Here is a 20,604-nt window from a genome sequence, read left to right as displayed (position 1 = left end):
CCTACTACAGAGGGCCTCTGAAAGACTCTACCCAGCAGGGTATCAAAGCAGTTGCTGAGACTCATAGACAAACTTTGGGCAGAGTACAGGGAATCTTATGAAAGAAGGGGGAGATAAAAGACCTGAGGGAGGGGACAGGAGCTTCACAAGGAGAACAACAGAACCAAGAAATCTGGGCCCAGGAGTCTTTTCTGAGACTGATACTCCAACCAAGGACCATGCATGGAGATAACCTAGAACCCAGCCCTGCACAGATGTAGCCCATGGCAGCTCAGTTTCCAAGTGGGTTCCCTAGTAATGGGAACAGGGACTGTCTCTGACATGAACTCAGTGGCTGGCTCTTTGATCACCTCCCCCTGAGGGGGAGCAGCCTTACCAGGCCACAGAGGAAGACAATGCAGCCACTCCTGATGAGACCTGATAGGCTAGGATCAGATGAAAGGGGAGGAAGACCTCCCCTATCAGTGGACTGGGGGAGGGTCATGGGAGAAGAGGGAGGGAGGGTGGGATTGAGAGGGTCGAGGGAGGGGGCTGCAGCTGGGATACAAAATGAATAAACTGTAATTAATAAAAAAATAAATACATTTTAAAAATTAAAAAGAGGAGAGGAGTGGAGGGGAGGAGAGGGGAGAGGTGGAGAGGTGGGAGGGGAGGGGTGAAGAAAGGAGGGGAGGAACAAATGTTACAGGGGCACAAACCAGAAATCTAAAGAGGTTGAGTCAAGAAGAGCTGAAGTCGTGGCTGTCTTTGGCCGCAGAACCAGAGCAAATCGCAATAATAAATCACAAAGCAGTAAATGGAAGGGCAATGTGAGCTGTCATCAACTTCAGATGTGAGTGCAATTAAAATGACTGAATCATGGGCCACGTGTGAAGGGCATGGGTATTTGGGTTTGTGATTTTGACTGAAACGTACACCAATAGTGGCACTTTATCGTAAGTCGCCAAATCTAACTCGCTGTGTCACCAGTTAGAAGATGTCTAAATCCTGAGCAGAACTGGAGCCCAGCTAAGTGATGTGAGATTAAACACAAATTTTCTTACGCCCCAAAGGCTATCAGCTGGGATGGAATTGACTTCTTTCTTTAAGGAAGATATAAAAAGTGTATTGACACAGATTCGTTTCCAGGATACTACAGACAGATTTCTTAGAAATGAAGATGAGGAAAAGAGCACTTTGCACGACCTGCAGAGCTCTGTTTGCGCATCCCCTCCAGTCTGGCCCCTCTAAGCCAGGACAGTAACCCAGGGTCTGCGAGCACAGGGTTCCACGTGTCTGTAATCAGCACTAGCTCACCACACAGATCCATGCTTGGGAATAATCCACATTCTTAAATTAGAGTCTTCATCTATTGAGGTCTAGTTCGTTTCATTGCCTCTTCTTTTTTTATTTTATAAATATTTTATTTTTCTTTTATGTGTATGCGTGTATTTCTGTTTGAGTGTGTGAGCGTGGGTGCAGGTGCCTACTGGAGGCTAGAAGGAAATATCAGATCCCTTGAACTTGAGTTGCAGGCGGTTATGTGCCGTCCCCCATGGGTGCCAGAGGCTGAACTCAGGTCCTCTGGAAGAGCAGCAAGTGCTCTTACGTGCTGAGCCATCAGTCTAGGCTCCTCCTTTTAGAGAACAGATTTATCACACATACAGATTTGTGGCGGGGGGGAGTTGCCCATGGAGGCAAAAGGTCTGGGGGCTTGCACATCAGGGGTGGGCCACCTGATGTGGTTACAGGAGTCTCTCGTTCCCCTTTCAAGTAGCTCTAGGCTCCTGGGCAGTTTTAACTGCACCTAGACATGAACAAAACCTGGAGCCCCCACGTTAGATCTCCCGGGACAGCACGCATACTCTTTTTGGAGTTTTCGAAGGCTTGTTACTGTAAACTGCAAATACTGAGCAGGACTGTAACCTGGATGTCTGAAACTGAAGCCCTCAGATTCGAGTGGCAAGGGGCCAGAGAAACTAAAGTAGCTTTGGTGACTTGAATTTGGCACAAATTTAAGCACTTTTCTGAATTCAACTAAAAGGCTTTCGGGTGAAATGGAAAAAACAAAGGCAGAGTGAAAGAATTTAAAAGTACCACGTGGGTTGGGGATTTAACTCAGTGGTAGAGCACTTGCCTAGCAAGCCCAAGGCCCTGGGTTCAGTCCTTAGCTCTGGAAGGACCAAAAATTAAAATAAAAAGAAAAAAAGAGAAAGAAATAAAAAGTACCGCGTGATAGTTCTGATTGTCAACTTGAAACAACCTAGAATTACATGGGAAGATATTTCAATCTGGAATTGTGTAGAAGGTTGGCCTGTGGGATGTCTTGATTGCCTCGGTTGGGGAAGATGCAGCTTTAGTCCCTGGTTTAGGACCCTGCACTGTGTGAGAGGTAGATAATCAGGTCAGAGGCATGCTTGCATTCACTTCCTTGACTATGCATGTGACAGCTCCTTCAACTTCCTGCCTCAACTTCTTGGAAACAATGGACTGTGACCTGGGTTTGTAAATGGAACAAATTCTTAGTTCATTAAAAATTATTTTATCCTAACATTTTAATCACAGCAACAGAAATGAAACTAGGGTCTCTGAGTTTGAAGCCAACCTGATCTATATAATAAGTTCAATGATAGCCAAAGCTACATACTGCCTCAAAATAAAACTCGCCGCCAAAAGGATGTTTCTTTATCTTTGTCTTTCTGCAGTTTACTTACATGCCTGAGAGAAAAAGAGAATGAAAGAGAGAGAGAGAGAGTTGAGAGTGTGTGTTTCTGTGTGCCCTCCCTCTCAATTTATCCTGTTTAGTATTTTATAACATTTCTGGGTTTGTGGAGATTTTTGTTTGGTTTTGCTTTTTGTTTATTTGTTTTTCTTTTCTACAAGGTTTCTCTGCGTAGCTCTGGCTGTCCTCGAGTTTGCTCTGTAGACCAGACTGGCCTCCAACTCAGAGATCCACCTGCCTCCACCTCCTGAGTGCCGGGATTAAAGGTGTGGGCTACCAGGGCCCAGCTGCGTCTGTGGTTTTCTAACTGACAACATTAATTTGAGGATTTCTCAGTCATAATTGCTCTGAGTACTTCTTTTGGTTCATCCTGTTTGGGTATTTCTCCCTTATATTTCTATCAATATATCCACAAGCCTGAGACTTCTCCCTCTGTCTGTGTCCTGTGATGTAGGGAGCCCTCAAAGGCAGGCTCCACACCCGGAGAGACTCTTTTATCTCCAGCATGCTTTGAGCGCGTATATTCTCGGGGAGCTGCTTTCATCACTCTCAGGTTCTTCCTGTGGCATTTTCTGACCCCAATTCTGTTCTCCAGTTCTCCCCCATTGGCTGTGTATTCAGTTGTTCAATTCAGTGTAATACCAACTCCCCAAATGAGCGCAGACCTCACAAGCCCAGGGCTCAGCCCCAGAGCTCGTCTCCATGTCAGATACCGGTTGCAGTCCCTGTGTGACTCTGTGCTTGTGTTTCAACTATTTCCCAGAACTACTTACATGGAACTCGGAAGAGTGCCTTTCACTAGTTATTATAAAGGACACAGCTCAAGAACAGGCTAGCAGAAGGAATGTGTTTTGGTATGCCTTGTAATTTTTTTTTTCTTGCAAGTTGGGGTGCTGTACTGGGTAAATGGGCTGAATGGCCAGAGGCGATGTAGCTGAGTGATGGTGTGATGAGCCTCCATGACTTTGGCGCTAGTAACATAGCTTCCTTTTAACGGTATTTTATTTTATTATTTTATTTATTTTATATTTTATTTTATTTTATTATTTTATTTTATTATGTTTGTGTGAATGCCTGCAGTGCACCTGAGGCCAGAAGGTGGCGTCAGATCCATTAGAGCTGGGGTTGCAGGGCTTTGGGAGGCCCCTGACTTGAGTACTGGGCTCAGAACTCTGGCCCTTATGATTGAGCAGCAAGTGCTCTTAACCACTGAACCATCTCTCCAGTCTCAAAGTAGCTTTTCTTGAAGAGGTTCTGTTAAGAATTTATCTGGTGCCTTAAAAATGGCTGTTTTCTTCTCCTTCTGCTGGCAATGCAAGGGCAAGTTCTGGGACGGTCTCTGGTTAGAGTCAGACTTGGTGGTTCAGGCCTGTAATCCCAGCATTTAGGAGGTGGAAGCAGGGCTACCTAGGAGCTAAAGGCCAGCATGGGATACACAGTGAGTTTCAAGCCAGACTGGTATAAATGAGCCCTTGTGTCAAAAGCCTGTTTATAGAGAGAGCTTGTTAGAGACCCTGGGAGTAACCACAGCAGCACAAGAAGTGTTAACTCACAGACCACGCACCCTTCGCCTCCGAAACTGACCATTACAGCAGCTGCCTTCCCGTGGCTGCGCCTAGCCCACCGGGGTGTCTGCTCTAGCCGCTATGGTTTTCCGTATCTGTCTGTCCTTCTGGGAGGGAGGTCTGCCCTCTGATCCCTCTTCAAGAGACCCAACGACAATATCTGATTTTTCGCTTTGTCTAGTTTATTCCTTCTCTTTCCTTTTTCTTTTCCTTGTTTGAGACAGGCTCGCACACAGCACAGGCTGGCCTCCAAAGTCACTCTGTAGCCAACGATAACCTTGAACTTCTGACCTTTCTGCCTCTACCAAGTGCTAGGATTAAAGACTTGTGTGCCACCATGTCCAGCGTCTGAGCCCAGGGGCACATGCCTTGTAGACAAGCATTCTACTGATGGAGCCATGTCCCCTGCTCCTTATTCTTGCCTGATGGTTAGTAGAGTCAGGTTTTTGTTTGGTGGTGGTTGCTTTCTTGATGCATGGCATCATGTACCCAGACTGGCCTCACCTAAGTAGCCAAGGATGACCTTGAACTCCCCATCCTTCTACCATACCTCCCAAGTGCTGGGATGTTTTTCTGTTCTTGGCTTACTTCTTAAGTCTTAATTAATGCCTTCAAGCTCCTTCTAAGCACTCGCCATCAGTGTGGCTTCTGTATTCTTCCTGCCTGTTGTCATTTTACCAGACAAAATATGAGCTCTGAGCTGCTCCCCCAGTGCCCAGGATAGAGCCTGCACCTACCAGAGATCTAGTGACTCTGGCGAGTGGGTTTTTCCTCCTTATCTTCATTCATCCCTGGAGCTAACAAGATAAAATCTCATCCAGTACAACTTAATATGATGTGATTTGATGTAATCCTACCTATTGGTGGAAGCCATTTAATAAAGTAAATTAATTTGGTGGACTACATCGCCCTAGGGCAGTGCTTTCAATCTCCACGGTTTCACAGCATGGATAGAAAATAAAATGTGTTCATGCAATACGGTTATCGAATGAACCGAAGGCTCCCCTCTCAAACACCCAAGGCCTCAACGGCTAACTTCACTTGCCAGTGAGAAGGCTCAGCGGAGTAAGGGTGTCTGCCACCAGGCCTCACGACTTGAGTTTGCTTCCCCATCGTCTGCATGGTGGAGGGAAAGAACTGACCCCTGAAAGTTGTCCTCTGGCCTCCATAGGCATCTGTATGTGTGTACATACACACTCACAAAGATTCGGGGAGGGAGATACAGGGAAAGAGGGGGAAGAAAGGGGGGGAGAAAAGGAGAGAGAGGAGGAAAGAGGAAGGGAGAGGGACTGAAGGGAACGATGCGGTAGTCAGACCATCAAGTGGTCTCCAGAGACTGTGAACCTAAGACCAAGAAGGAGAGAAAGACGGTCAAGACTCAATGCTGTGGAGAAAAGATCTGCCCTTGCCATAGTGACAGAGGCTGGATTAGCTCTTTGGGGGTGGAAGCAGGATGATCAGAAGTTCAAGGCCAGAGTTGGCTTACACAGCAAATGTGAAGCCAACCCAGGTTATAAGAAAAAAGAAGTAACGAAAGAAACAAAATAATAATAATAATAATAATAAAAATCTTAAACCATAGCCTATACAATCCCATCGCCATGCAAATTCGTCTCCAGTGATGTGGCCTCATCTCTCCTATTGGTCTCCAGTATATAATGCTCCACCGGGTGCTGTTTCCCTCCCGCATATCCGATTACCAGCGTTCTATCCACCCGTTCCCTGCAGCCCAGTGTCCCCAGCCATCCCAACACCATTCCTCGCCTGAGCTGCTGGGCGGTTGACCCACAGCACTGTGTTAGCTGTGACTGGGTGACTGGGTTCAACCTTCAGTGTTGAGGTGAAACACCATGCAGGCCAGACAGGTCAGGGGTTGTGCTGGCCGCAAGACTGCCAGTGGGAGGGTTGTGGACATGGGTGTCTTGGTCCTCTTCATTCCACTATTCAGCTTAAGCTCGCGTGCTAATCATAAAACTGGTGACTTACTGAAGGCGATAGCTGACTCAGCGGAGAGTCTATATGCTCTGTAGTGACAACCAGATGGTCCTTAATAAAACATTAATAAAGCAAAAGCAGATGGCGTTTAATAAGGGTTCATATAAGCCTGTCTGGGAGCCAGAAAGCATTTTTTTTCTCCACTGCCTAATAATAGGGAATTTTAAGACAAGTTATAAAAGAGGAAATCGGCTCTAAGCCATGAGGAAAATGTTTTCGATTGTTGCAGACATTGGATAATGAAAGATTTTGAGTGTAATTTCTTCCCAGATTTTTTAACTGTAGCCTGATTGTTGTTTAGAGCAATTCACAAGACATAGCAGAGCTTTTACTGCTCTCTTGAAATTCACTCTAAAGCCACGCTATTCCTTTCTTCCTACTGTTGCAGAAAACCCAATGTCTAGAATTCATAGTAACTTTTTTTTTTGGTTGTTCATTTGCCTACTTTTGTCTGTTTTGTCTGTCTGTCTGTCTGTCTGTCTGCTGATTGGCTAGTATATCCTTTTGGATTTGTTGTTTTATTTGTTTGGGGAGATAGTCTTGCTAGAGTGCAGGCTAGCCTTGAACTCCTGACCTTCCTGACTACTATGGTCATAAGCACTTACTATCAGCCCAGTCAAAATGCTATACATTAATATCGAGATAGGATACAATAAATCACTTGACTGGACCACATGGGCTGCTTTAGGAGTCACTATCAGAGAACTCTGCAGAGCTGAAGAGCTGGGCGAGGTGTCACAGGCTGGTGGCCCCACCGTTCAGAACCTCGAGGAAGACTGAGAGTTCAGGGCTAGACTTGGCTACATAAAAAGGTGGAGTCCACCCCGGGCACCACAGGAAGATTCAGTCTTAACACCAAACCAACCAACCAACCAACCAAACAAACAAAAAACTGTGCACAAAAACCAAACGTAAGGAATAACCTGTTTTGAATTGATGAATCTTAGTCAGCTGAAAATTAAAAGGCTGGAGATTGTAGTTTATATTTAGATGTTTGATTCATCCCAGTCTACTTATCAGGCAGAAGTCTAAAGTCCAATTACGGACTGCGGCGGCCTGAGTTCAAACTCTCAGATCCTATCTAGATGCCACCACTGCCTTTTTCTTGTTGCTCTGTTTTCTTCTTTGCAGACAGGCTCTCCTCTTAGCCCATAAACCCTTGGAACTTGCTCTTCCATTCAGGCTGGCCTTGTGTCTGCATGGAGGTGCACTCTGCCTGTGTGCATGGGTGTGTGGGGCTCAAAGGTTGACACGAAGTGTCTTCCTCCAGCACGCCCCACTTCATTTATTGTGGAAGATTCTCCTTTGGACCCTGGAGCTTGCTGCTTCGGCTCATCTACCTGCTAGTTCTCCCGAGGCACCTGGCCCCACCTCCCAAGTGCTGGGCTCAGCTGGCTGCTGTGTCTGCTCTCCTTTCTTGTGGCTGTTGGTCTGGATTCCAGTCCTTACATTTGTGTGCCAAGTTCTTTACCCACTGAATCGCCTCCCCAGGCCCTTGTTTTGTTTTTGAGGCTGGGTTTCGTGTTTGTCCAGTGTAGCGTCTAATTGAATATGAACTCCTGGTTCTTTCACTGCCGAATCCCAAGTGCTGGAATGATAGGCACCACCATGCTGTTTATTTGGAAGATTTTGCATGCCAGCCACGCCCTGTCCCAACTGAGCTGCATCCTTAGCCTAACGCTGATGTCTTGCTGTAAGTGTTGCATATGACTTCTGCAGGAAATGTTTACATCTCGACTACTTCTAGTCCCTGGAGGGAGTGTCAACACTCTCTGAGGGGTGAGCTTCGGAATGAAAAGAAAGAGATGAGAGGTGAAACCTCATGAATTCTTAAGCCCACCTTCTTGCCTGGTATGGATCCTTCTCATTAAGGTCCTGATCCAAGGCTGGTCTTTGTGAAAGACGTTTATCCACAGCTCTTTCCTTCCGGGGGAGGATTCCTGGGTTCTTTTTCAGCTCTTGGAGCAAGCCAACCTTGTAGGTGTTACAGGTGTGTTTGTGATGGGGCCCTGACTTTGTTTAAGTGTCTGGAAAGTCCTCAATGCTGTTTGCAAAACTGAATAAAAATCCAGGGCCTGACCATTAATAAACACAGTTACTATTTATCAAGACACCAGTGAGTATCCAGCAATGGGGCCCAGTGACCTGGGAGCTGTGTGGTGCTATCTCTGCTTTATAGATGAGGAAACCGAGGCTTGTAGGATGGAATGAGAGTCAGACTTAACACTGGTGCCACTTCAAAAGCCATAACAAAGCCTCATCTCAACCAGCTGCTCGCACTGGCATTAGCTTCTGAAGGCACCTGGGCTTTCCTTGTCTCTAGTGTGAAGAAGGTGGCCATTGAAGGTGGAGAGCAAAGCCACTTGAAACAGGAAGACCCTGAGTGCCCACTTCCTGCTGGGTGCCTAGATTTCCCCAGAAAAACCAGGCTCACTGTGAACTAATGTGTGTAGTCCTTTGAGGAGAAAAAGAAAAGCACGAAGATTTCAAAGTGTGATAGCAGGAAAAAAAAATTCTCCGTCTTTACCAACAATGAAAAAAACAAACAAACAGACAAACAAACAACAACAAAATCCTTCTTTGTGCACTCCAAGTTGCGCAGGTGAAAGGCATTCAGCTCCCAGGGTGTCACCTCTTCCATAACAGATATATCTGGCTGGTGTGTTTAAAGAGCAATCAGGATGTCAAAATAATATTTTCTTGCCAAATTGCTTTTTCCATTGCAATTAGCCTTTTATGGACCTTACCAAACAATAACGATGTACCCAATTCCTTCTGTCTCCCTCCGATTATAGCTTTATTGGCAATAAATTGTTCTAGATGAAAACACCACTTCCTTGCCTAGCATAGCTGTGGTGTCCTCTACATCCCCGGCTATCTTTTAACCAGGCAGAGCAGTAAGAAAAGATTGTTTTGTAGAAAAAAGACTGTTTATATGGACTGAAGAAATCTTATTTAACTGAAATCATCCCAGCTGTCTGGGCTCGTCCAGATGCCCAGGAAAAGGAAGTTGTCTAAGGCTTCTTTGCCCTCTGAGGCATTTTGTAGCTGAGTTTGCTGCTTTATTGGGTTTGCAGACAAACAAGCAAGCAAGCAAGCAGGTAGGTAAAATATTGAGGCAAGGTCTCACTGCCACTCTGGCTGGCTGGAACTCATTATGTAAACCAGGTTGGCTTACAGAGATCCACCTGCCTCTTTATCTTGAATGCTGGCATTAAAGACATGTGCCTACACTTGGCCTTTCCAGCCTTTGCAGTCATTAGGGACTGAGTTTGCTGCACGCTAATTGTGGTTTTGGCCTCTTATTAATTTGCTTTTTTTGTTATAAGGGTTCTGACTATGGACTGAAGTGGTGGAAGGAATCTTTAGTCTCCTCTACAGCCAATGGTGCATCCTTAATAAACAAGATTCTGGATAGGTGGGCGAGGCCTTCCTAAATCATAAATGCTCGCTATACTCCACTGTGAGTACTGAACATAATGACTGCCAAGAACAACAGGACCAGGGAAGTTCGAGTAGCTCTGAGTTGTGTTACTCAGAATCCAACATCTGTTGAATGACGATTGGTGTTGTTACAAGTTTCTTCAGTGCTGATATTGGTTTGCACATGAATAGACAAAACCAGGAATTTCTACGTGTGTTTAGTGAAAACAAGAACTACATTGAAATCTTACGAAAAGTCATTGCAGTTTCCCCATTGGAGAGGCAGAATTCTGTATTTTTTTCAAAATTCAGACTAGTTAGCCATGTGACAGCTTGAGCAGGTGGGAATTTGAGGAGGAGTGTGTCCAAGAGTGCTACCTTCTACCATGTGACAACTCAGCCATTGTCACCACCTAAGACCCAGGAAGTTCTTAATAGCTATGGAATCTGCTAGACCCTTGATTGTGGACTACTATAAACTGTGGAAAAGAAACTTGTGTTGGATTATAAGCCATTCAGTCTACAGTGAGTCGTTATAGTATCCTGAAGGGATTAAATATTGGTGAAGCTATCCTATAGCTTTCAGACCAGGCCATCAGCCATTAGCAGCCAAAGTCCTTGGAGGGACCCCAGTTAATGCCATACGGAACTGAAAGATTGTGTACCTGCCCAGCCCAAAGCCCCAGCCTGTAAAACTGGGAGGCATAAGAAAATGACATTTCAAGCTACAGAGTTTGGGACCAGCTTGTCAGGAAGCCACTGATATCTGGGACCTCGGCTTACTCTGGGGTAGACAGGGGATTACTCGGTGAATAGTAGGGTGAATAGTAGACCTGCAACCTGAAACAGTTCACACGATTCTTCTGAGAAGCAAGTACTTGCCAACAATATCGGCACTGAGGGTGTTCCCACGTGCCTTCTTCCTAATGGAACAGCTGACGATGGTCTGAGATTAGAATCCTATACTTTGTTTTGATGGTTGCATCTGAGATCTTCAAGAATCCTAGTTAATAACAGCAAGAATCACAAGTGTAATTCAAAAATTAAAATATGGGTGTGGGGAAATTTTGGGGCCAGGTGAGCTGTGTAGGGGGAGGAGTGGGGAGAAGGAGGTGACTAGAGCAAGAGTAAGGTTGAGATGTGTCCGGACCCCATCTTGAGACTGGCAAGAGTGAGGACCGCCCCATCCCTGTTCTGGGCCTGCATGTCCTGGTGTACATAGCCTATATGACCCCCACCTCTGCCACCCCTTGAGGTGGTCATGAAGCCTGGTGGCCAGGTTTCAGGTTAAAATTTCCTCTCTCTGTGTAAAGTCATGTCCAGCTAGCCCCTGGAATTCCTCTCCATGCAAATGAAACATTCCCAGCCCCTCAGCCCCAGCCAATGATGTACACCCACCCTGAAAACCCCTACCCACTCCCCAAGGTTTATATAGTCCTTATTCTCTCCCAATAAAGATAGCGGTTTCATGGAAAACAGTCTTGGAGAAGGCTGTTTCTCCCACATTCACCACAGACCAAAGTCCAGTGTGACCCACCCAATAGGTTAAGATTTATTCCTTTCAGTCCCACCAGGTGCACAGCAGTGTCTGGAGGACCTGAGCGCAGAAACAGACACAGGCCAGCAAAGGACAGGAGATAGCTCTGTGGTTAAGAGTGCAACTTGTTCTTGCAGAGGACCAGAGTTCGGTTCCCAGGACCCACGTTCTGCATGCTGTGTTCTGTGCCCGAGTTAAACTCTTGGCCATCACTTCCCAGTTTGGGTTTCGCTTGAATCCCAAACTGGTTGTGAGGATTAAAGGAGTTTGTGTTTACATGTAAAGTGCTCAGAACCACACCCAGAGATGGTACCTCAGCAGGGCTACCTGTATATCAGCTGTCAGGGTCTCCCTCTGGCAGCCAATGAATAGCCACTACACAGGGTAGAAAGAGGGAAAAGTTCTGAAGGCACCAAGTAACCACTGCTTCCAAAACTCACGTAGTCGTAATTTCACGTCGTGAACGTCCTGACCTAGTTAGCCCGCTGGGCCCTCAGGGTGGAGACTGCTTGAAAGGTTAATGCCCCAGGTCACGAGGCAATAAACGGATAGCAATCAAGTTGACACTTCTCTTCCTTGACTTTGTGAGGCTAGAAGAGAATACCTGAGACGGTAAGTTACAAAGAACAGAGATTTTATTTCTTACAGCGTTGGACACTGAGAAGTCCACGGTCAAAGCTGAATTAGATAATCCTATTGCCCAGTCATTCCAAGACGGGAGGTAGAAGGAAAGGGAAGAGACGGGCAGGTGGGATGGGGAAGGGATGCCGAGCTCCTTTGATCAGAACCAGTTTCCATGATAACCAACCCACTCTGAGGGCAGAGCTTCAGGTCATAACCACCTCTTAGCAGCGCCCCTCTCAGCACTGTGTTCAGACCCTGGGGGACATGTTCAAACCATGGCATTAGCCAAAGGACCAACGAAACAGACCGTGAAACTCTCCTGATCGGGCTAGAATACCGATTCTTCTTTCCCCTCAGCACCTAGTCACATGGGCAAAACAGAGGACCAGCTTTGAGGATGAGCTTTAGCCAACTGCCCAGATCAGAAGGCAATGGACACCGAAAACACTCTTCCTCCATTTACATGGCTTAAGGTGCTAGGAAAGAAATCTGAAACCGGAGAACTCATGAAGACCACCCCACACTCCCCATGTGAAGGAACAAACAAGACAGTTCATTTTCCTAAAAATATATATTTTTTTTATTATAGACATGTGTGGGCACTTGGGCATGTAACCCCTGCACAAGTGTTGCTCAGAGGAGAACGTGTAAGACTCAGTTCTTCCAATGTGTGGGTTGTAGGACTGAATTCGGGTGGTCAGACTTGGCGGGCACCTTTCCATGCCGGCCGTCTCACCAGCCAGTTTTTAAATCCAAGCATAATTTGCTGTCTACTAAGCAGTAAGTGTCAGGTTTGGAGCTGGATGCTGTCGGCACTAGTTTTTCAAACGCTACTTCATTTGGGGGATCCTTAAATCTTCTACCTCGCTTCCAACCCCCAACCCCAGGAAGGGAAAAAGAAAGTTACAAGGGAAAGGGGATGTAGCCCTCTTTACTTCTTCCTGCTGGGTAGGATCCTAGGATTCTTTTGGGGGCCAGTGTCCACCGTCAGGAAATCCAGAAGTCCAGGCGACCTGCAAACAGCAAAGGCGACACCAGGGCGAACCAGCGGCAAGGGGTCCTCCTCCTGCTCCTCCAAGTGACTGCCTTATTTCTCTGGCTATCATATTACACCCTTCAAAGTCCTCAGATTCAACTGACTCCACCTGGCAGAGCCCTCTCGGAGCCTGCACAGGCAAATAGCCTGCTGCTGTGGACAATCTGAATCAGTCCCATATCCCACACCTGGGAGCAGAACACAACGAACAAAGACTCAAGTTACCGTCCTCTATGAAATGAAGCCTTGGGGAAAAGAGTATTGTACATATGTGTAGGATAGTGATGGCTGTTGGAGCAAACGGGGATCATAGAGTAGGAAGGAACCACAGAGGGTCGCTGTGGGCCCTGGTAGTGTGGAGAGTTAGAAGAGGTTTGAGGTTAAGCGTCTAAAGGAGACGCCAGCTCTGTAGCCAGGCTCCTCCCCACAGGCAGCCTCAAAATGCTCTACTTTCTGTGAGTGTAAATCAGGAGGTTGGGGGACAGTGGGAAGATTCCTTTTTCTGCACAGGAAAGAACATCCTATAGATTGTCTCAGAGGGCGCAAAGGTCTGCTCCAATCCCTTTTCTCCATTAACCAAGCACCTGTGGGTGAGAGAGAGCCTTGGTTCTGTCCTCAGAGAGCTTACCCTCTGGCTCAGCTACTCACAACATCAAGCTCCAAGCGGGTGCAAGGCTTCGCGGATGAACTGGAAAGCCACCCTGCCAGTTCACACCCTACTGGCGAACCAGGAGTCGCCTCAAAACCAGGGGTCCGGGGGAAGGGGGATGGGAGGGATGAAGCATCTGTGGCCCGCACACCACAAGCTCATCCCCATCTCCCTCCCCTGAAGCAGAGGCTCTAGGCAAAGCGTGACCCGGGCGGTTGGTAACCTCCCTGGTGTCCCGGGAAGAGAGGCGGTGTCCGGTCAGCAGCAGCCTCGCGCTCTGCCTTGAGCTCCCTGACCAGCTCCTTTGCGCATCTTGTCAGGATCCCCGGGTCCGGGTTCAGCCACGCCTCTGCCTCCGTCTCCCAGCTTGCGGCCTAGCTGGAGCTCCCAGGGGCAGGACCGAGCAAAGGTCCAGGCCCGCCCTGCTCCTCTCCCTGTGTGTCCCGGGAGCGCGCGCCTGCAAGACCCGAGCGCGTGCAGGACCGAGCGGCGGCGCGCGGGTAAGTGGCAGCGGGCGCCAGCGGCGGGTTCCGCTTGCGTTCCTCCCCTCCTCCGCCAGCTGTGGCGTCCCGGCCCGGGGCAAACCGTCTGCGTCTCCTTGCTCTGGGGGACCTCCTTGCTCCCTCCTGAGGCCGGCGATTGGTATTGTTGCCCCCCCCTTTCTCCCACCCTCCAGCAGGGTGGGAGAAAGCTGCTCCCTCCCACCCAGAGTCCCGTTTCCGCCGGTCTCTATTCCATCCTTGCTCCTTCCCAGCATGCTCGTGACCATTCCTGTGGTCCTGGAATGTGGCAAGTGCAGCTGGTGGCCCCCAGACTTCATCATGCCCCCACCATATTCCATGTATCCATCCTTTGTCTTCTAATCTCTCTCGGCTGTGTGGAAGGATCAAGGCGCGTGCCCGTGCGGGAAGGAAGTCCAGAGACAGGCAGAGGCAGGTGTGAGTCCTCCCTGTTCTGGGGTAACTGATTGAAGCTCCACTCCGCCGAGAGGCCTTTTGCCTCAGCCCAGAGTGGGGGCTTGGGGAGGGCCTTTTCTTGCCTGCACCCCTCAGGGAGAGACCGTGGTCAGCTCCCAGGCTTTGCTGGAGCCTGAACAAAACAGCCAGCCCTCCTCTGGATTGGGCTCGGAGAGAAGTGGAGAAGGATGTACCAGGACAGCTGGACCCAGAAGGCAGGCAAACCCTGGGCAAAGTTGAAGTAGAAGGGAAAGACCTGGGAGGTTGGAGGAACAGCATCTAGATGTACAATAAATGACTCCTCTTCAGCATCCATCACCCGCGAGGGCTTCCTACAAAGGAACGCTTCGGGGAGAAGCTGGACCTGGACCCCCTGATTAGAAAAGTGACACAGACTGCCTGCTCGGGTCCCTGAACTCCAGGCTGCTTTTACCTTAGAAAATTAATTTAAAAAAAATTTTTTTTTTTTTAAAAAGATATCATTTCCCTATGAGGGCCAGGCTGGTCCTGGATTTGTAATTCTCCAGCCTCTGCCTTTCTAGCTCCCAGTAGCCAGCAGTCTACCTTTTTTTCTAACCTCTGCCTCCTAAACGCCCTTGCTGCTTGTTTCAGGCTCACGCCTACCCTCCAACTATCCTTTGTTTCTTGATTTCATATACTATTGTCGAAAAAATACGTTTTTTTTCGAGGCAATGGCTTTGTCGCCACCATAACTGAAGTTGGCCTTCCCAGATACGTCTTTACCAAATGAATCATGAGCAGCTAAATTAAAGAAGAAAACGTTGGCCAGGAGTCAGAAGAGCAGGGTGCTCAGAAGCACCTGCTCTGGAGTCAAGGGGATCATCTCGGCTCAGGACTAATTCTCTTTGTGGACTTCAAGGTCTCCTAGTCCAAGCTACTGGTATTTGGACCTGTTGGTTTTTATTGCTCCTTGCAGCAAGGGGAATGTGGCTTGTCAGTGACTTAGAGGGAGGTCTTTGCTCTGGAAGAGCTGACTCTAAGTGGGGAAACAATTTCAATTGCATCTCTTCCCGAATCCTTGCTAAATGGTCAGGAAGCAGCAGTCAGTCATTGGCCCTACTGGGAGGAGGGTGGTATTGGCTGCTTTGTGCTCTGGAGAACATCTGTGCTTGGTCTGTAGTTGACCGTGATGATAGAGTTGTCTTGTTTTTGCCATGGTTTTTGATACAGTGCCCTCAACTCATGTGGCCACCCTGTGGCCCCATTTGTGTTCAGCCTGGGAATGCAAGTTCAGCTCTAGGCGGCACCAGGCTGGCCCCACATGAGTCTGTTTCTCAAGATCTTGGGAAAATTACTTAACATTTCTGAACTTCCGTTTCCCCATCTGCAATGTGTTGAAAATGTTTGCTTCAGAGCTGTAATGGAGAGTAAATGAGGAAACACATAAAAGCATCCCGAGCGTAGCCTGGCAGAGAGCAGGCAGGCACCCAACATGTGCCGGTCCTGGTCTTTATGTGGTGTATTTGGTGTTGTGGTCTCTTCCGAGGATCTGAGGCTGTTTGTGGCAAGGTCAGAGATGTGAAGAAGCCTATCCTCCCTTTGGGAAGCAGAGACTGGAGGCTGTGGAGTTCAAGGCTGGCCTCAAGCTGTACATATATATGTATACACACACACACACACACACACACACACACACACACACACACATATATATTCCCTCAAAATTCAAAGTCAAGTGTGCCAGTGACTGGACCAGACACACCCATGCAGCAATGATGGTGATCTCTCGTGCAACCATCACCTTAGCTGTTCCTTTTCAGATTCCTTCTTCCCAGAAGTCAGTGGCCCCCACTGACCTTGCTAACTCTGGAGGTTTTCTTGCTTTCTTCTTTTCTGAGGAGTCTGCTGCCGCCTATACCACATTCACACAGACTGCTTATGTTCTAATCTGCTTTGTCTGGGAAACCAGCCAGCCAGCAGGTGAGGAAAAGCTTGTCAGTATAATTCTTAAGCTCTGGGCGAGCATGCAGGAGCTGTTCCAATCATGAAGCTCAGTGGCTTTTTACATGCACAGCTGTCAGGTACTTCCAAGCTGGAGCCTTACGGAAATTTGAATTTAGAACCTGACTTCTGGCTAGTCGAGGCCTACCTGTGTTTCTGGGTATCTGACAAGGCTGGCTCTGGATCCTTATATCAGGTTCTAGACTCAGTGGCTCTCAACCTTCCTGCAACCCTTTAATACAGTTCCTTATGTTGTGCTGACCCCAACCATAAATTTTTTTCGTTGCTACCTCATAACTAATTTGGCTACTGTTATGAATTGAAATGTAAATATCTAATACTTGGGGCGTCTGATATGCAGTTCCCAAAGGGGTTGAGACCCACAGGTTGAGAACCGCTGTTCTAGCGCCTTTGCTCACGTACACCTGGGCATGTCAGGGTTGACTGGTTGGCTAGTCAGTTACCTCAGGTGATGGTGGCAATGTGGTGCCTCCTAGCAGCTGGGGTAAACTTGATTGTGTTAAAGGTCCAGCCTGAATTTTGGCTGATCCCTCTGTTTATAGCAGGTTTCCAGGTACGGCATGACAACACACATCTGTAATTGCAACCTTTGGGAGGCTGAGACAGGAGAATGGTGAACTTGAGGCCAGTCTGAACACATGGAGACCCTCCCTGTCTCAAAACCGTTAAGAACAAACCCAAAACTTCCGTGGCTGGGTGTGGCGGCTCATGCCAGTAATGTCAGCCTGGAGGGGCGCAGGCAGGAGTATTGCTGTGAGTTTGAGGCATGCTCCGAGCTAACTTAGGCTTCGGTGAGAAGCCCTCTTTCACAAGACAAGCAGGCTGGAGAGATGGCTCAGTCCTTAAGAGCGCCTAGTCCTCTTCCAGAAGGCCTGGGTATGCTTCCCAGGCCACACCAGGTTCTTCACAGCTGCCTGCCCGAGGCTCCAGCTCCAGGGAATGAAGGCCTCTGTGGACTCCTGTACTCACATGGCACACACACATACACATCTATACACACACATACACATATACACACATATACACATACACATATACACACTCTCACAAATACATGTCATTTAAAAATAAAATAGTAACCGAGCACGGTGGTGCACGCCTGTAACCCCAGCACTCAGAGAGGCAGAGGCAGGCAGATCTTTGTGAGTTCCAGGCCAGCCTGGTCTACAAAGTGAGTCCAGGACAGCTAAGGCTACACAGAGAAACCCTGTCTCAAAAAACCCATATATATAATTTTTATTTAATATATAATGTATTTAATTTTATTTTATATATTTAATTTAATCATATATTTAATAGCTTTCTATTATATCATATAATATATGATATATAATATATGTTATATAAAGTAAGATTCAATTTCTCACTTAGGAGACTAGCAAAGGCTCTAAAGTTTGAGGCCCACCCTTGTTATACAGATACTGTACATTTTAAGAGACATCTGTAATAGCAGATGCATAGTTACTCAGCCTGAAGAACAGAAGCAGCTCTGGAGTGACAAATGTGCCTATCCCTTGACCAGCTGTCTCTTTCCTAGGCCTCCAGCCTTCAGATCCAGCTGCCCATCGGCGAAGGAATATTTGGGGGTATTTTGTTTGGTTGTTCGTTTCTTGATATGGTTTCACTATAGTCTAGATTGGTCTGGAACTCAGTATTAGCTCAGGCTAGCCTCAAACTCATGACAGTCCTCCCATTTTAGCCTTCAAAGTACAAGGATTGCAGGATTGAGCCACCACACCTGGATGGTGACATTTCTGAAATAGCAGAAATTGAAAAAGTAAATCAAGTGATGAAGTATGTACGACAGGGTCATTAATCAGATACACAAGTGTAGAGGGGTGTGCGGACTTTTAATTTTGTGTTTACGTAAGGAAACACAGATTACAGTGGTAGAAGGGACATAAAGGGCAAATGGGATGGCAGGAATGGAGTTCATGGCGTTTAACACTTTTTGGAGTATAGATTTTGGTGCCATGTGAATTATATCCACACGTAACAGAAAAGGAAGTGCTGGCCTTAGCTTCTGCAGGCGACCATCTTCTTCAAGTCCTGTGATAAGCTAAGCCTGGGTCTAACAGGAACTTCAGAGCAGTAGACTCCCAGTAACCCCCTAAAGCAACGTCCTCAGTCAAGAAGGCATTTGGCCAGGTTTGATGTTAGCTGAAACAACAACAAAAAGTCCCATTAAAAATTGATCTGAGGTGCCCCCTTCTTAGCCCGCTGAGCTCTCTGGAGAGTTGGTGCTGTCTCTGGGGCTGCGCCTTCACAGCAGCTGGGCTCCCTTAGCTTTTTAACCTCCGTAGAGACCCTTTTGATGTGAAGAAGAGTTTGTGATCCCCCATTCAGCTTGTTTCAGAACAGAATCCAGAAAGTATAAAGATATGATCCCAACCCCAAGGGCAAACAGAAACAGACTGTTCCACCATCCAGATGACTTTTCACATGCTGAAGGGGAAGCCCAGTTTTGATCAAAGTTCTTTGTTTTTGACACAACAAATCCTGCACCTTGTCCCTCAGATAGTCCTGGCAGTTGCTGCCCCTAGTCTTCTGAATCCATCTCTTGGTATCTGGCCAAGCCATTTCGTTACCCACCACCTGCCCAGACTGTCTGGAGGACCTTCTGGGGGCTCTCCCAGCTTGCATCATCACTGGTCACTCAGCCAGAGATCTGGTGGATCCACAAAACCTGTATCTTTCCCCCTTAGGATGCTGACACCGCTTAGAGCATAATAGGTCCTCATCCATTTCTAGCCTGTTTCTCTCCTTCCTGCTTCCTGCTTACACTCATGTATGTGTGTGTGTGTGCGCGCACACACGCACACAGCTGTGGAAATGAGAAGAAAATCTGCCGGTGTCGGTTCCCTCCTTCCTCTATATGGGTCTTGGGATGGAATGCAGGACATCAGACTTGGCAGCAAGTGCCGTTACCTTCTCCTCCCTCACTTTGCTCTTCAGAAAATCTAAGTGACTATGCTCCTCACCTTTGCTCTCTAGTCACACCCTTCCACAGATCTTGCTCATCAGGGTGCATGACCTTCCGACTCTCTCCCAGGGGCCCTCCCAGCCTGTTCCTGTCATTTCTCTGTTCTGGAACCCTGTGCTGCAATACTCAAATCAATCCCAAAGCTTGCCCAGGATTGTAAGTCTGTCAGTGAGGTGGTGGCCGAGCGCAGCGTAGACACCAGAAGCTTGGGGTTAGCCCACCCTGCCTTCCTGGTCTCCCCTTCACCCTGGCCCCCTGCTTCTGCAAATGCCCCTCTGCCATGACAGCCCTCGCTGATTTCTCTCCCCTTGGCTGCAAAATGCAGCCTGGATGCCATAGACTTCACTAGCAGGAGGGGGGCCCCTGGCTTCTCTCTGCTGGGATGGATAGGAGTTTTTGTTGTTCATTCTCCATCAAGATCTGCCAATAGCTACTGTAAAACTGTGTGTATGAGAGAGAGACAGAGACAGAGATATATATAGAGAGACAAAGACAGAATGTTTCACTCCCTGGCCTACCGGTCTAGAACTCACAACTATCTTCCTGGCTTACTTGCATGAGCCGCCAAGCCCAGCATAAAGCTAGTGGTTCTTTAAGAGCTTCAACCCAGAGCCTACTGTGTACGTGAGAATCCTTAATGGACGACTCAATTGTCAGCTTGATGAATGGGTAAAGGACCCATCCATGGAGGCAAGATCCTTAGTGTTTGCAGCCCATCCCAAAGAAAGGAACTTTGCTGTTCCTTGAATGTTTATTTTTCCTCTGAATATCCAAGGACAGGTTGAGGCAGCTCCTGCCTCGTAGTAACCGAGGAAAATGTACTTTGGACACATAGGGAAGGCAGATGTTTCTGAAACCCCGGAGAAGATGAGTCCAGCAGGGTGAAGTCCGAGACTGTCCCAGCTCCCAAACTCCAGCAGTGCTGTGTGAGCACGTGACTGGCCAAGTTCCAGGGCAAAAATGCAAACGCTAGCTCTTGTCCACTAGACAGTTTTACTCATAGTCTTAAAATGCCATTCCAGCCAGGCATGGTGGCACAGAATTATAATCTCAATACTGGGGGGGGGGGGGGGGGGGGGGGGGGGGGAGGGGGTACCCCTCGGGAATTACCCTCCTCCCTTTTGGTAAAGCAAAACAAACAACCCACGACAA

General features: G+C 47.7%; 1 protein-coding gene across 3 annotated transcripts in view; it reads left to right on the top strand.

Moving 5' to 3' along the window:
- Positions 1-13,851: 13,851 nt before the first annotated feature.
- Positions 13,852-20,604, top strand: part of Gsdme (gasdermin E) — a 60,889-nt gene continuing 54,136 nt past the window's right edge. For 2 of the 3 annotated variants that reach the window (XM_055611774.1, XM_055611776.1), the window contains exon 1: positions 13,852-14,030. The gene's annotated coding sequence lies outside the window, so the exon portion shown is untranslated. Of the gene's footprint in view, positions 14,031-14,319; positions 14,467-20,604 lie in introns of those variants that run through there. The other variant, XM_055611775.1, reaches the window with a different exon arrangement.

The sequence above is a fragment of the Psammomys obesus genome, unplaced genomic scaffold (genome assembly GCF_907164565.1).
Source record: "Psammomys obesus unplaced genomic scaffold, mPsaObe1.curated_primary_1811, whole genome shotgun sequence".
NCBI classification, from domain to species: domain Eukaryota; kingdom Metazoa; phylum Chordata; class Mammalia; order Rodentia; family Muridae; genus Psammomys; species Psammomys obesus.
Note: the sequence above shows the minus strand (reverse complement) of the source record. Positions and strands in the feature narration are given on the sequence as shown.